At 41.4% G+C, this 16,396-nt stretch overlaps 1 protein-coding gene across 1 annotated transcript in view; it reads left to right on the top strand.

Annotated features, from left to right (window-relative positions):
* CDH20 (cadherin 20) overlaps positions 1-16,396 on the top strand; it is a 496,072-nt gene that overhangs the window by 182,644 nt on the left and 297,032 nt on the right. The gene's annotated exons all lie outside the window — the stretch shown is intronic.

A 16,396-nucleotide genomic window follows, 5' to 3' on the forward strand; every position in this document is an offset into this window, starting at 1 on the left:
GGGTGGTATTTAGGTGTAGCTTTAATTGTTTTATTAGATGCTAGTGTCTGTTGTTGGGAAATTTGTCTTTGTTGATTGTGAGATGTGTTGCAATAATTTCCCTTTGGGATTAACAAAGTATCTGAATTCAGGGTTGTACGTCCATGTGTGCATACATTTACACAAGAACTCTTTAAAATTCATACCAGGCCAATACCTAGACATACAGTGTGGGTGACCAGGAAAGGGAGAGCGAGCATGCCCTCCCCCCTTCCTGTATCCCTCATGCCTTTCAACATTGGGAGGGTATTTTTTAAGAGAGCAGCAAAGCCTTTTCTCCCTTGCAAGACACCATGTACTCATGCTAGGGGACTTACTCGTGTACATAAATACACTCACTGACACAGTGACAGAGTCCTTTAACCCATTCCAGAAGAAGATAAAACAGATCTTTACACCTGAACCCAGTTTTGTAACTTTGACATGTTAGTATAACTGTACATATCATTGCAACTACTTATGCCTCGTACACATGACCGGTTTTCCAGGCAGGAAAACTGCCATGAGAGCTTTTGGCCGGGAATCCCAGCCGTGTGTATGCTCCCGACCAAAGCTCTCATGGCAGTTTTCCTGTCGGGAAACCTGGCCGTGTGTAGGGGGAAAAAACTACCGAACAGGTTCTCGGTTTTCCCGGTGGACTTTTTACCGCCGGGAAAACCGATCATGTGTACAAGGCATTAGTGTATCCATGTCAATAACAAAAGGTCTGAGCTCTGCAAAACACATCATGCTTCCCATAGCAGCTGTGTGTCCACACACTTAAAGGGCCATTATTTATTTATTTATTTTCAGTGATTGCAGCACATTATGCTTCCAATGTCCGGCATCCCGCACAAACTTAATGGGCCATTTATTTTTATTTAGATTTGGGGAAGGGGAAGTGCCCCTGCACCCTCTATGGGCGGGCCACTGCTGCTCACTATTATGTGCTTTTTAAAACTGTGCAAAATATGATTACCAAAAAATTCCTCCTCTAACCGCTGTTCCAGAAAGGGCTCTGCATCTTCATACACACTCAGGCGAGGAGAGAAAATCAAAGGATATATAGTACATACACACACAACACAAGGCCGTGTTCACACTATGAGACTTTTTTGGAACTGCAGTTCCTCTGAGCTGCCCAAGGCAGTGATCACCTTGTGCTGTGTGTGTATGTACTGTATATCCTTCAGATTTCTCTCCTCGCCTGAGTGTGTATGAAGAGGGAGACTAGGAGGGAGACTGACAAAAACCGCAGCAGACTTGCAGGAGTAAATTAGGGGGATCCAGTTCCTTTGCCATCAGAACCATCACATGGAGAATATTTTGGATTTAAAGGGCCATACGCCAAAATTACGGATAAAGTGTCAGAATAACAAGTGGAACAGAGGAGGAGGAGGAGTAGTATAAAGGAGTCCTACCTTGCACGCCCCAGCTTAGGGGAAAGCATGATTTGACCTAGTAAGAGAGGTCAATAGGAGAGGTGACTGCATAGCTTGGATGGTGGTCGGATTCACCAAAGCACTAGCAGTTTTATTGTGGAATGTATTGAGCCACTGAAGCACCGGCACTTTATTGTGGGACATATTTGTCATGGATTTACTGAATTACAATTATTTATTTAAAGGACATTTTTTGTGGAGCTGGTATTTTTTGTTTACTATTAATTTAATTTATTCATGTTGTAATATCACAATACTGTGTAGAGTTTACATGATATCACGTTATATATTTTATCAATGTTTGAAGACTTTTAGGAATTTTCGGGCAAACATTTTTTGCACTGTATTAAATAGCACATAATAGTGAGGGTATAGGCGCAACAACACATATCATTTTGTTATTGATTCACATAGTGGGAACACAATCAGGTTGTATGCAGCCACCCAATATAGGATCGCCAAAACACAAGGTTTCTGCTGAGGTCGCGTGGGCTAACACACTCAACCCTTTTTAGTGCATGCAGGTAGAATATAACTAGAAGTCACTTTCACTGAAAAAACACATGTACAAACAAGCGGAGAAGGCACTATTAGGGATGTAAAGTCTGTAGTAAATATGAGGTGTTGGTAAAGTGGATTGCCAGTAAGTATTAATACTAAAAACACATAGGATCTTTGATGAAACATAAAATGTGGATCAGGAATTAACATACCTTGGTACATGAGAAAGTGTGTTCTGAAGGGGATATGTAGCCAGCTCCTTGGAGGTAGAGTCTTGTTGTTAGCCATGTGGCCTGCTTAAATATGTTTGTGCATTCCATAATAATTCAGGAGGGCCTATGTCCACCAATTAATATATTATGATACAGTTGTGGCAATTATTGTCATCTTGTTTGGTGGTTCATCAAGCCTCAACCAGGTTGGGTTGTGATCAAACTCGTATGAGAAGAAAGCACAATTATTGTGTAGCACTTTAGAGCAAGAGGCAGAGACTGCACATGTAATGATCAAATTAGGCTGCCTCTAAATGCATACATAATTACAAATTATACATAGAAAAAGATGTTCAGAATATTAACACATCTTGATGAGATTAAAATTCATATATTTTACCTGCATACTCTGTGTTTAATAAAAGGACTCTGATATCACATTTCACTTTGCACAATGGCAGTGCAACTTTTAGTTATGCCTATGTTTTTGTGTATTAGAAAATATAGATTTTTTCACTTCAGAAACTTCAGAATTCAATGCTTCCGTTGTCTTCTAGAATGAAATGGCATAATTTATCAAAAGTATCTGAAAGCAGAAAAAGATGTGACCTATCACAATACAGATGTAATTTCTCTAGCAAAGATTAAAAATGTAAAGAAGAATCTGGTTTCTATAATCAATCTATAACAAATTGAAATAGATAGTAATGATGTATCTCTCTCCATCGCAACCTTTCTAAGCCCCATCTGCAGCTGGTAACAAAGATTATGTGAACATGTGATCACTTATGAAAAAAAAAAAATATATATATATATGTATATATAACTCTCCAGCCCCTCTCTGTTGAGACCTAGTAGAGGCCCATATTACCGTAATTCCCAAGCCAGGTAAAGATCCATCCTTGGTCACAAATTATTATTACAGACCAATGTTGTTATTGGACGTAGACATCAAAATATTTGTGAAAATCCTTGTCAATCATCTACTCCCTCTACTCTCTAAACTAATATCTCTCGATCAAGCAGGATTCATACCAGGACAGGAAGCAAGAGATAACACCCTAAAATCTAGAAACAGAAGTCAGAGGGCTCATTTAAAAGTCCCGCTGACCAAACTCTCTCTTTTTTCTGTTCAAATTTAAGATGGAGGCCATTTATCTATGGTGCCTTGGACCACATCATTTTTTCTCGCTAAAATCTAGAAACATACATCATTGGCTCTCTTCCTCCCACCAGACAGGTTTCTTCCTCTCATTGGATGTGGAGAAGGCATTTGATAGAGTGGCCCAGGCAGGGCAGGACTTAGGACGATGGGGGACCCTGGGCTTGAGTCACTTTCGGGCCCCACCTTCTATACATTACTTTAAATAGAACAAAATGATACATACACAAGCCATGTGTTCTCCCACTTTAAAGGGGTATGTCTAGGGAAGCAAAACAGCATAAAATGAATGTGTGTATGGGGATAAATAACACAATATCACCACAAAGAGCCTGGCAAGGAAAGCTGATGGTTAGAGATCATATAATTCCATCATACGAGCCATCACATCTGTCCATCGGTAGCCGCTGCAGCTGTAAATAGTTTCATTCGGATGCCCGCATATGCGCAGAAGAATGACCGGGCGTAATGACGTCATTGCGACCGCGCCGCATAATGATGACGCGTAGTCATCAATAGTAAACATAGCGTTGTCCCGAAAGACATGATGTATACTGCGCATGGGCACAAAAAAGCAGAGTGCAATGTATTCAAAGGGCAAATCCAGCAATTGGAGCCAAAGTAACATGCCACATCCAGCAAAGGACAGACACCGGGCATAATATTGCAAAAATAGCTTCACAAGGGTAATAATTAGTGGTGCACCGAAATGGAAATTTCAGAACCGAAACAAAACCGAAATAAAAAAAAATGTCAGGCCGAAACCGAAACCAAAAATTACTTTTCTTTTTTTTTTAAATAATTGCTATTTCTTTTTGTATGGTGATTTTTTTATTTTTTTTATTACTATTTTTTACAGTGAATTTTTTTTGAGGGGGGTAGTGGATTGTCAGTGTGTTTTTTTATTTTTTATTATTATTTACATTTTATTTTTTATTATTATTTACATGTTTTTATTATTATTATTTACATTTTTTTATTTAAATTATTTATTGCAATTTTTTTTCTTTTTTTTTAAATCAGCCCTGTTGGGGGGCTTTGGTGAGATATCAGGGGTCTTAACAGACCTTTGACATCTCCCCTCTGAGACAGGGAAAGGGACTAGGGACACAGATTCCCCAATCCCTTTCTCTGCAGCTTCAGCTGCGCTGAAAATGAATGGACAGAAGACAGCGGCTTCTCTTAATTCATAAACTGAAACATTGTAAACACAGTTTACGATGTTTCATTTATGTGAATGGACAGTCAGTCATCACTGACTCTGTCCATTTGGAACAGTAAGGAGCCGGATTTACCGGCTCCTACCCCGCTCTCCATCCTGACAGTTCCAGGGGGTGGAGGAGGAGCACAGAGGGAGAGAGAAACACGGGGGGAACCGGAGGGAGAGAGAAACACGGCGGGATACACGGCGGGATACACGGCGGGATACACGGAGGGATACACGGCGGGATACAAGGAGGGATACACGGCGGGATACACGGAGGTATACAAGGCGGGATACATGGAGGGATACACGGAGGAGAAGGAAAAACCAAGGGGGACACGGAGGAGAAGGAAACATGGAGGGGGACATGGGGGGAGAGAGACTGCAGCAAAATGGAGGGGGGCTGGAGGAGGACACGGGACAGTCAGCGGTGATCTGCGAGCAGTCATTATCGGCAATTTTTAAACTGTTTCGGCATGTCCCCAAAACAGCGGTTTTCGGCCGATATGTATCGGCCACCAATATATCGGTGCATCCCTAGTAATAATAAAAGAAAGACAGTTTGTCTACTTAGACGGAGGACAAAAATTATCAATGTCCCTAGAACAGGTAAAAATGCTAGACCAATCAACACACTTTAAATGAAAAAGTAAATGACTGGCATATTATTGAAAAAAATTCAACGTAAATGAGCGGGGCCCCCTATTGGGCGGGGCCCATGGGCTTGAGCACAGTCAAGCCCAATGGTAAGTCCGGCCCAGGGCCCTGGACTACATTATGGAAGCACTTGGAGCCTCGGAGATCACATGCTACATTTCATTTTAGCATTATATTCATCGCCCACAGCAAAAGTTTGTGTCAACGACCACCTATCGAACACCTTCTCCATATCGGGTGGAACCTATCAAGGTTTCCCCCTTTACCCTCTAATCTTTGTATTAACCCTATAGCCACTGCTCCATTGACTATGAATTAATCCTGACATAAAGGGAATAACTATTTTTATTCAAAAGCTTGCTGCCTTCGCGGATGACATCCTTATGTTTCTTACGCACTCACATACCACTATCCACAACTTACTTAAAAATGTACCTTTGTTTAAATCTTTAACTAATCTACACATACATTTTCAAAATCAAATGCTCTAAATATATCATTAACACAGAATTCTCTATTGCAATTTCAAGCTAATTTTCCTTTTTGTTGGAAACATGACACCTTGGAGTCCAACTCCTCACAAAGTTATCAGATTTCTATGCTAAGAACTATCTCCCAATCATCAAAAATATCCAACATGGTCTGCATACATGGTCCTCAGTCTTGTTCTTCTGGTTTGGGAGAGTGGCCATCATCAAAATGAATATCTTACCCAGGATATTGTATGTCATGCAAACCATTCCAATCAAACCTTTTGTCTTGCACAACTTTTTATGGGGTAAAAAAACTCCCTAGATTAGGATATGATAGGCTAACGATTCTCAAGACAAAAGGGGGAATAGGCCTTTTTGATATTTCAAGATATCACTGACCCTGTCATTTGTCATGAGTGGTATATTGGAATATTCACTCCCAAATAAAGGCATGGGTCCAACTTGAACATGCAGTCACATCATTAACCTCCCTGGTATGATTATTTCAGATTTTAGGTGCTGAAAACGGTACCATTATTTTGCATGGAAATTTGGCGTTTTACATTGTAGGCCTGTAATTTTTAGAAATAACTCACTTAAATCTGTCCAAACAAGAATCTAGTAGACATCCCGGGTATAATAAAATTTGAAAAACAAAATCATAATTTATAATGTAAAAAATAACTATAAATAATTATTACAAATAATAATATAATTCTAAAAAAAATATTCAATAATGTAATCAAATCACAAACATGGAAATTTGCTCAGTTGCAGAATTGTCGCTGTCATTACTTTTATTTTTTGATTACGAATTTCCCCACAAATCGATATCGCTCAATTCTGCAAGTGATTATAATTTATTATCGCTGTTTTCTAGCTGGTCTAAAACCACTTTTGACATACAGGGACACTTTTTGGTTGCTATGGACAATCTACAGTTTTCAGGCAGAAAGAACAGTTTTTATTATATAAAAGTACATGCAGGACACTGGACAGACAAAGGGTGTGTGTATTTTTTACATACAGTACTGTAATGTGTTTATTTACTTTTTTGAATTTGGCACCGATCTCCGCCCCTGTGCGTCCTAAAGTCACAGGAAACGGAGCTCGGTGGCACACAGGCGCTATGTGAATTGAGCGAGGATGACGCTCGATCACACAGCGGAGAGGCATCGCAGGATCCAGGGACAAGGTTAGTAATTCCCTGCCTGTGGATGCTGCGAGGCGATCCCGAGTCTGACTCGGGGTTACCGCTTTTGGTTCTGAAATTCCACCCCGAGCCAGACTCGGAAATACCGCCAGGGGGGTTAATACCATTGCATCAACTTCCCTGGATTCCATCACATCATGTCCCGTCGGTTTTCAAGGCTCATAATTTAATATGTAATCAGTAATCCTGGTTCAGGTTACTTACCTTGTCTCCAGGATCCTGCAATGTCCGCCCAGCTGTGTCTGCGGGCTGTGTCCTCCGCCCGATGCCCTGTGTGCCAGACTCCGTTCCCTGAGAGATACATGGGGTCGGGGCCTGTGGCAAATTAAAAAAGTACACAAAACATAACACATACAGTACACTGTACAGTACACTGTAATCTATCGAATGTGAGCATTTGCCCACTCAACTCAGTTACGACGTTGACATTATCATGGGGGATTCTTGACCATTTTGACAGGCAAAACTCTAATGCCCCATACACACCATCACTTTATGTGATGAAAAAAAATGACGTTTTTAAAAACGTCACTTTAATTGACCGTGTGTGGGGGAAAACGTCGTTTTATGTCTTCTAAAAAATGACGTTTTTTCATCCGCGCATGCCCAGAAGCTACTTATGAAGCTAGCTTCAATGGAAAAACGTGGTGAACGTAACCTCGCTTTGCTAGAACATTGTGAGAAAAATGATGGTGTGTAGGCAACTTCGTCTTTGAAAATTGAAGTTTCAAAAACGTAGTTTTTTACTTCACAGAAAATGTCGTTTTTTTTCATCACATAAAGTGATGGTGTGTATGCGGCATATGGCCTCGTACACACGACCGAGAAACTCAACGGGCGAAACACATCGAGTTCCTCATCGAGTTCCTTGTTAGGCTTGTCGAGGAACTTGACAAGCTTGCTTTGCGTACACACTGTCAAGCCAAAATCTCCTCGTTCTCAAACGTGGTGACATACAACACATACAACGGCAGGGGAAGTTCGATTCCACTGGCTAAACTCTTGGGGCTGCTTTTGCTAATTTCATGTGTTTGCATGTTAAATAAAAGTTTGGTAAGAGACGACTTGCACTTTTCAGTCTGTTATAGCTTTAAAAATTTGTTATCTCCATTAAAAATGCTACTTTTACTCCCGTCTCATACTTTAATCTGAGCAAGCGCGGGTTTCTTAGCATACAGACGTTGGAGTTTCTCATTGAAAACCAGCCCGACCAGAAACTCGACGAGCCAAAACAGACTCCCGTCGAGAAAATAGAGAACTTGCTCTCTTTTTGGCTCGTCGAGTTTCTCGACAGTTTCCTCTACGAAAATGTACACACGACCGGTTTCCCCCGACAAAAAATATCTCCCAGCAAGTTTCTTGCTGGTTTTTGCTGAGAAACTCGGTCGTGTGTACAAGACCTGACACTTGCTACTGTTAAGCCCATGATCTCACCCATTCATATTGTCCCATCACTATGATGGGCATCCTCACTGGCCAAAAGACATGTGCAGGAGGTAATTTTGCCTGTTAGAACAGCCTAACTTGACCATGACAGGAAGGCTTGAGAAGCTGCTGCAGGTATGTGCAGTTATCTCTATTTAACAGAGTCTTTTTAAAGATAACCATAATTAAATCTAGGGAAGATGTCATGTCTTGGGATGTTACAGTCAAGTGGCAGGTTATAAAAAAGGTGGACTGGTTATAAAATCTGTTTACACCCTGATAAGTTGGTTCTAGCTTCCCGCCTCTAGCCTCTTGTGGCTTCTCTCCCCATTGACAAAACATGCCATGGTATTTACATGTAGACATAATAGCCATGTCTAAAGGGTCATGCCCATGCTTGTTTATATATTGATCGGCATGTGACATAGAATAAACACATAGACATAATAGGCATGTCTGAACAGTGGAGTATCATGACCTTGCCAGTGTATATATTGGAAATTGGGACACTCGATGTTCTAAATTCCAGGTATCTCTAATATTTCATCTTGCAGATTCTAGTTCTAACCCCCTCCCCAACCGGAAAGTTTTGTTTTACCCAGGGGAAAAGGAATATGCAACAATACAAACCTTATTCCTTGCTCACCTGGTGTCTCCACCTGCATTGTATGTGATGATCTCAGAGAGTTGTGACCAGTTTGGCAGGAGTACCTGAGAAGAACCAGAAAGAAGGAAGCTTGCAAGAGTGATGAATAAGGTAAATGGTTCACCTTTTCCCCCTAGATAAAACAAGTGTTTAATCCTTGCAGTACAACAGTAAGGAACTGAAAGGTTACATTTTAGAGATACATGGAGTATAGCTCTAAGGTGGTTCTAAAGCCGAAACATTTTTTACCTTAATGTATTCCTTGCATTAAGGTAAGAAAAGTTTAGGCATCAGCATCCCCCCATTTTAATTACCTGAGCCCTCATTCGATCCAGCACTGTGCCCTTCTGTAGCTCTTCTCTTCCCTCACTCTTGGGTCTCGCTGGCTGTGCTGGTGCACCAGGAGACATTGGCTCCCAGTGCTGTCAATCAAAGCCAGTGATGAGGGAGCGGGGAACGGGGCCGACTCCTGTCTGAGGCAATGGACGCAGCAGCAGGGCTTAGGAGCGAGCATGCATGAATGGCTTCCCATGGGGTGACTGGACAGAGAGGGGGGCCAAGAGTGCCGGCGGGGGACCCGAGAAGAGAAGGTTTACAGCGGCTCTGTGCAACAAGAAATTTTAGACATGTTCGTTATTTAAAAAAAAAAATACCTTTACAATCACTTTAATATTTACAATTTACTGAAAATGTTATTGAACATTTTTTTTTATCAACAAATGTATTTAATGCTGATAGATTTACAATGTTCCCAGCAGCTTGGAAAACAGTATGAAGAATTATTTTGATTCACCCTTATTGTCTGTTTTGAAAGGAAGCAGCTTACAACAACATGAGCATATTGTATATGTAATTATGTTGTACTCCTCCATTATGGCTGTAAAAAGTAGGCACAAAATTCCATTTGGAATTTATCTGAAGACGAAAGCATCTTAACCCTGTTAAACAACAATAAGTATAGACTACATTTTAAACAGATTGTTAGAATACCAAGTATTGAATAATGATCATCAAAATAATAGCTTTATGTTCTGGGAAGCAGCTTAGTCTGTGCTGCTCGGAAAAATAACACTAGTGTATAATAAGCCGATGAAGGTTAATGAAAATTGTCTTACAGCTAGTGAGAAACTGCAATAATTATGGAAAGCCCTACAGCAAAAACCTTACTTGGAGAAACAAGGGAATTTTAATCAAGGTAAGAAAGAAGGTGACGGAATCACTCAAGCTGCCTGAGTATGCCAAGTAAGACATCATTCTGCAAATGCATTTAGTTAGCTGTTCCACTTGTACATAGTTTATGATGCAAGTGTAAGATAATAGGAATTATATAGAGACTTCCCTTAAATATGCACTATAGGGTATTTCCATGATCAAATAAAATCAGAAGTCTGAGGGCAAAGTGATTTGAGATAAATCATCATGTCCAATCACTGGATCTTTATTGGAGGTTTCAGTTTTCACTCTCAACAAATCGTTAATGTTATGTAGCAGGGAAGCACACATGTTTTTAACCCCTAGGGGTGATGCCACAACGGCCTGCATAAATCATTTAACCTGGGGCCTCCAGGGTTCTGCTTCTGGGGTGGCTTCCACTGGCTATTTCACCTCCAGAAGCCAGTAAAGGCACATAGCCTGGCTTGACCAGGATCCAGTGGTTTAGTGACCCTGCACTCATGGCTAGGACCATGGGATCCATGAGAAATTCTTGTTCTTTTGTAATGCTTTACTGACAGTTTCAATGAAGAGAGTACAGTACATTCATCCACTCTGCATGTGGCAGCCCAATTGCTTGGTAACATTAAGCAAAGTTGGGGAAGACATGTGCCATTTAGCACATAGAATCCAGACATCCCCAACACGTGGCATGTCTTAATCTTGAATACATACATGTGCTATATACAATTATAAGATTTCTTGCAAAATCAATTCTGTGACTTGTACTCCCTCCACCACAATTGCTCGCACCCAGGATATATGAACCCACTTTTACATATGGTCTATGTAGACTTGTGCCCCCCTCAGAGGACTAGATACTTTCCAAAGCATAGGGTTTCACACAGTGGCGGCCCGTCCATAGGGGCGCCTGGGCGCCGAAAGCTTTTTTTTTTTTTAAAGTCACTTTAAGAGCGTCTGGGCGCCGGACACACGGCAGTCTATGGGAAGCTTCCCAGCTTGCAATCAGCTGATTGCAAGCTGGGAAGCTGATTTCCCCATGTTTAGGGTGTGTGCAGGGCGCAAGCACTGCGCCCGCGGACACTCCCACTCCTCACTGATTCGTATGTGGCCTCCTTTTCAATTTTTTTATTGGTGGGGAGTCTGAGGAGGGATGAAGACTGGGTGGTGCTTTTTGCGGCCACTGCCGCGTCACTTCCGTGCACCCGCACGTCTCTGTGCTAGTCCCGACGTCACAGGAAGAACAGGAAGTGACGTTGGGACTCTCGAGCTCAGTGCGCCTGGAAGCTGAGCTATGCTGTCATGCCATCATGCCTGCAGTAACAGGTCTGAACCCCCTTCCTGCCTAATCAAAGTTTGTCAAATATGTAATAGCGGGCAAAAACGGACCCCTTCCCTCACCCGGTTTATGGGAAGCGGGAGGGGTCAAAAAGGAAGGGCGGGGTCTGGCGCCACCCATCCTAAAACTTCACTAGCCGCCACTGGTTTCACACATAGCTTCTTAACCTGGAGGTTGTGTGGTAACTACACCAGCAAGAGAATTGTGTATTGGCGACCCTGTATGGTTAAGGTATATTGCATGTGAGGCATAGTGTGGTGTGCTGGTAGCACCCTGAACAAGTGAGTGTACATCTGAAAGTTTGTATTTTATGGTTTTAAAAATTAATCTTAATGGGGCGTTCCAGGCTTTTTTAATGTTTATTAACCACTTGCTGCCCACCCTATTACAAAATGACGGCGGCAAAGTGGTTTCAATATCCTGACTGGACGTCATATGACGTCCTCAGGATATTGAGCTGCTGCTCAAGTCCCACCCCTCCTGAGGCCCCCAACCCCCCCCCCCCAAAAAAAATTACATGTCAAATTTGGCATGTAAGGGGGCAAGGAGTGGATTGAAGGGGTTGTAAAGGTAAATGTTTTTTCACCCTAATGCATCCGTTTTAGATACCTGACTCCTCGAAAGTCCCGCGTGCGTCCACGTGATCCTCTTCGGTTCCCAGCCTGGCTGTTGATTGGCTAGGCTGGACAGATTGATAGCAGCGCAGCCATTGGTCCTAATTTTACCTTCCAGTGGAGGGAAGAGTCACAGGCTTCTGGGAAGCATATAAATTGTACTACTAAATAAATAGGTGTCTGTAATTATAAAATAGAGTAATAATAATAAGAGGGGAGGGGGAGAAGGAACAAAGAAATTAGTATATAGGGAATTAAGTCACATCAATAAACACAGAAATACTCAAAATAAATATTGGCATGTGTAACAGGATTAATATGTGGGGCTCATGAAAGAGGGGTATTTCCCCCTCTTTTTCTTTTTGATATTTGTAAATTGTTTTTGAATGTATTTTTGTGCTTTGTGTGTGTGTGTTTCACAATTTGTCATTATAATGAAAACATTTTAATAAACAGAGGAATTAAAAAAAAAATGTACTACAGGCTAAATTTTTCCTGGATGTAGACTAACTCTTCCCATGTCTGACTGACTTTTAGTAGGAATGAGCAGAACACCCCCTGGTTCGGTTTGCAGCAAAAAAATTGTTCAAACACGTGAACACCGTTAAAGTCTATGGGACACGAACATGAACAATCAAAAGTGCTAATTTTAAAGGTTAATATGCAAGTTATTGTCATAAAAAGTGTTTAGGGACCTAGGTCCTGCCCCAGGGGACATGTATCAATGCAAAAAAAGTTTTAAAAACGGAGCAGTGATTTTAATAATGCTTAAAGTGAAACAATAAAAGTGAAATATTCTTTGTCTATAGTATGCCTGTAAAGTAGCGCATGCCGTGTTTATAACAGTCTCTGCACAAAAATGACATTTCTAAAGGAAAAAAGTAATTTAAAACTTTTAGCGGCTAGAATAAATTTCCGGGTCCCGGCAATACAGATAAAAGTAATTTAAAAAAACGGCAAAATAAAAAAAAATGCTTGGGGGTCCCCCCAAATTCCATATCGGGCCCTTCAGGTCTGGTATGGATATTAAGGGGAACCCTGCGCCAATTTAAAAAAAAATGGCATAGGGATCCCCCTCAAAAATCCATACCAGACCCTTATCCAAGCATGCAGCCTGGCAGGCCGCAGGAAAAGCGGGGGGACGAGAGAGCATCCCACCCTCCTGAACCATACCAGGCCACATGCCCTCAACATGGGGAGGATGTCCCCATGTTGATGGGGACAAGGACCTCATCCCCACAACCCTTGTCTGGTGGTTGTGGGAGTCTGCGGGCGGAGGGGTTATCAGAATCTGGATGCCCCCATTAACAAAGGGGACCTCCAGATCCCGGCCCCCCCTATGTGAATTGGTAGTGGGGTAAATTGTACCCTTACCATTTCACAAAATGTCAAAATGTTAAAAACCACAGGAGACAGCTTGGGACAAGTCCTTTATTAAAAAGAAAAAAAAAAATTCCAATGATGTAATCCATTCTCGAGCGTTACGAAAAAAAAGAAGAAAAGCCGACACGATCCCGCCGCTACGAATGATACCGCCACCATAGGAGGCGCCCGACCGAATGACGCACAATTCGTTTGACAGCTCTTTTATAGCTGAGGGCGGGGCCACCTGTGGAAATGCCGGGATTACCCAGTGACGTGTACAGGAAAACTTATGATATTCCTTTCTATGCCTATGGCAGCTGGCACCTCATGTTAGAACCACAATGGGGGATTGAGGTGCACAGATCAATTCATGGCTGGACACAAGGATGCACCCCACCACATAACTCAAAACCTGATAGTACTGGAATCAGTATTACTCAACCAATGTTATTAAATCTGAAAACCCATGCAATAGTCCAGTCATCAGCAAATCTGGTGTCCAAGGAATGGTCAGAACATATATAAGATGGTCAGATGGATGGATAGATGCATAGTTGGTAGATTACATGCTGCGTATGCTGTGGTAGGTAATATCATCACAGACAGATCTCGCCATATGCCAATTGTCAGATAGAGGTGGTCAAACATCAGTAGATATTAAAGTGGGTGTGTGTGGTCATAGACTGCACTAAAAAAAATTATGTCCAAAACATACTGACCCTGACATTTTCCCTGTTGACCTTTGACCCTTACTTGACCAAAACATTAACCCTGGCACTGACCTAGATCAATTATAGATTTAGGTATTTTTTTTTTCAACACTTTTTTTCCACTCTGCAAGGAGAGAGAAAGATACTAATAGCCGGATTCAGGTAGAGCGGCGTATATTTGAGCGGACGTAGCGCAGCTCATATGCGCTACTCCGACATAACATAGAGAGGCAAGACCAGTATTCACAAAGCACTTGCTCCCTAAGTTACGGCGGCGTAGCGTAAATGGGCCAGCGTAGTCCCGCCTAATTCAAAGTAGGCAGGTAGTGGGCGTGTTGTATTAAAATGAATTGTGACCCCATGTAAATGAAGCACCGAATGAACAGTGCATGCGCGCGCATGCTCAGAATCATGTTGAATTTACTCCCTAAGATACGCCGGCTCAATTCATAAGACGTGAACGTAACCTACGCCCAGACCCATTCACGTACGACTTACGTAAACAACGTAAAATCCGACGGCAGTTCCGACGTCCATACCCTAACATGACTTAGACCAACTAATTTGGTGGTTTATCTTTACGCCGGACGTACACCTTACGTAAACGGCGTAGCTTACTGCGACGGGCACAAGTACGTTCGTGAATCGGCGTATCTCGCTCATTTACATATTCAACGCGAAAATCAATGGAAGCGCCCCTAGCGGCCAGCGTAAATATGCACCCAAGATACGACGGCGTAGGAGACTTACATCGGTCGTAGGAAGCCAAAATTCAGGCGTATCTTATTTCAAGAATAAGGCGCATAGATACGACGGCGCATCCATGGACTTAAGTGGCGTATATAAAGATACGTCGGCGTAAGTCTTTGTGAATCCGGCTATATGTATCTTTCCTCTCCATTCACAGAGAGAAAAACACAGGGGTGGACTGCTCAGTGACCGATCACTGTTTTAGCCATTCAGAGCGATCAAGTGACCCAGAACCTGGATTTTTGGGTCTCAATCGTTAGTACGGGACCCGGGACTCTTGGTGAGACCCCAGTCCCTATGCTGGGAGTGCACTGTGTGGCACACTACCAGCACAAAGACAGATACGCATATATGCGGACACACAGAAACAAACTGAGTCCAGTGAAGCCGCATGTCTGCGTACTGTCGGCGTAAAGGGGTTAAGAGGATATGCATAGGCATACCTTGGTCCTTCTAATTTCATATCTTAATATGACAAAACCACAACTTTAAAATATAAAATAACCCTACGATGTTTCAAAATTTGTAGACATTTCCCGAGTTGTCTAAGTACTCATGCCTTTTAATAATAGTGAAAAGTATGTTTACAGAGCCTTTTGGGTATTGGCCAACTACAGTATCTACTAATTATAGAACTGCAATTCAAAGTAATTAAAATCCATTATCCCCCTTCTTAGTCATTTGAGGATTCCCGTTGGGCAATTTATCTTCATACTGAAAATGAAAGCATTCACGGCCCTTGTTAATTTGCATTTGCGATTGTGTAATGTCTCCTAATTTCTTTACTTTTAGTTAATGTTGCATTTTACATCAGTGTACTTTGTGATCAATGTCCCTCTACAGTAACACACCGAGTAAATGTTATACCATTAACTACAGTTCTGTCTCATATTTAAACATTCAGGGGGTTAAAACAAATATGAACAATTACTATTATTTGTTTTAAAAAAAATCTCTATTACATTCTTACTTTTACCATTGATTTGCTATTCTCTTTAATTTTAAGTTGACTGATTTAGCCCCAAGCTTCTTCATGCTACATTGATGAAGTTATGATCAAAATGAAATCTGATGATATCATTGCCCAAAGGTAGTTATTCATTCCAATGATCTGTCTTCAAGGATACCTAGCATACCATCTAATAGTGACACATTGCACCAGCTGCACAAACAGCAGTGTCATAAATACCTTTGTCAAAGAATTCAGCTGTAGTCGTTTTGTCTCCTAGGCATCATGTGTATTAAGATTTATTCTCAGCAAAAAACAACACATCTGTTCATGAATATGCCATGCAAAAACTTAGAAGAACTGGATTAGACTAATATAATAAATGCATGATTTCAAAATGAATCATACAGATATAATGCTGTTGTGGATATCATATAACCACCCTAAAAACCCATGAAAAATATTCTTCAGGATAGGATCACAAATCAAAAAATATGGCTAAAAAATAAAGCAAACCTGTTCCTAAAATCCAAAATAAAATAG

The sequence above is a fragment of the Rana temporaria genome, chromosome 5 (assembly GCF_905171775.1).
Source record: "Rana temporaria chromosome 5, aRanTem1.1, whole genome shotgun sequence".
NCBI lineage: Eukaryota > Metazoa > Chordata > Amphibia > Anura > Ranidae > Rana > Rana temporaria.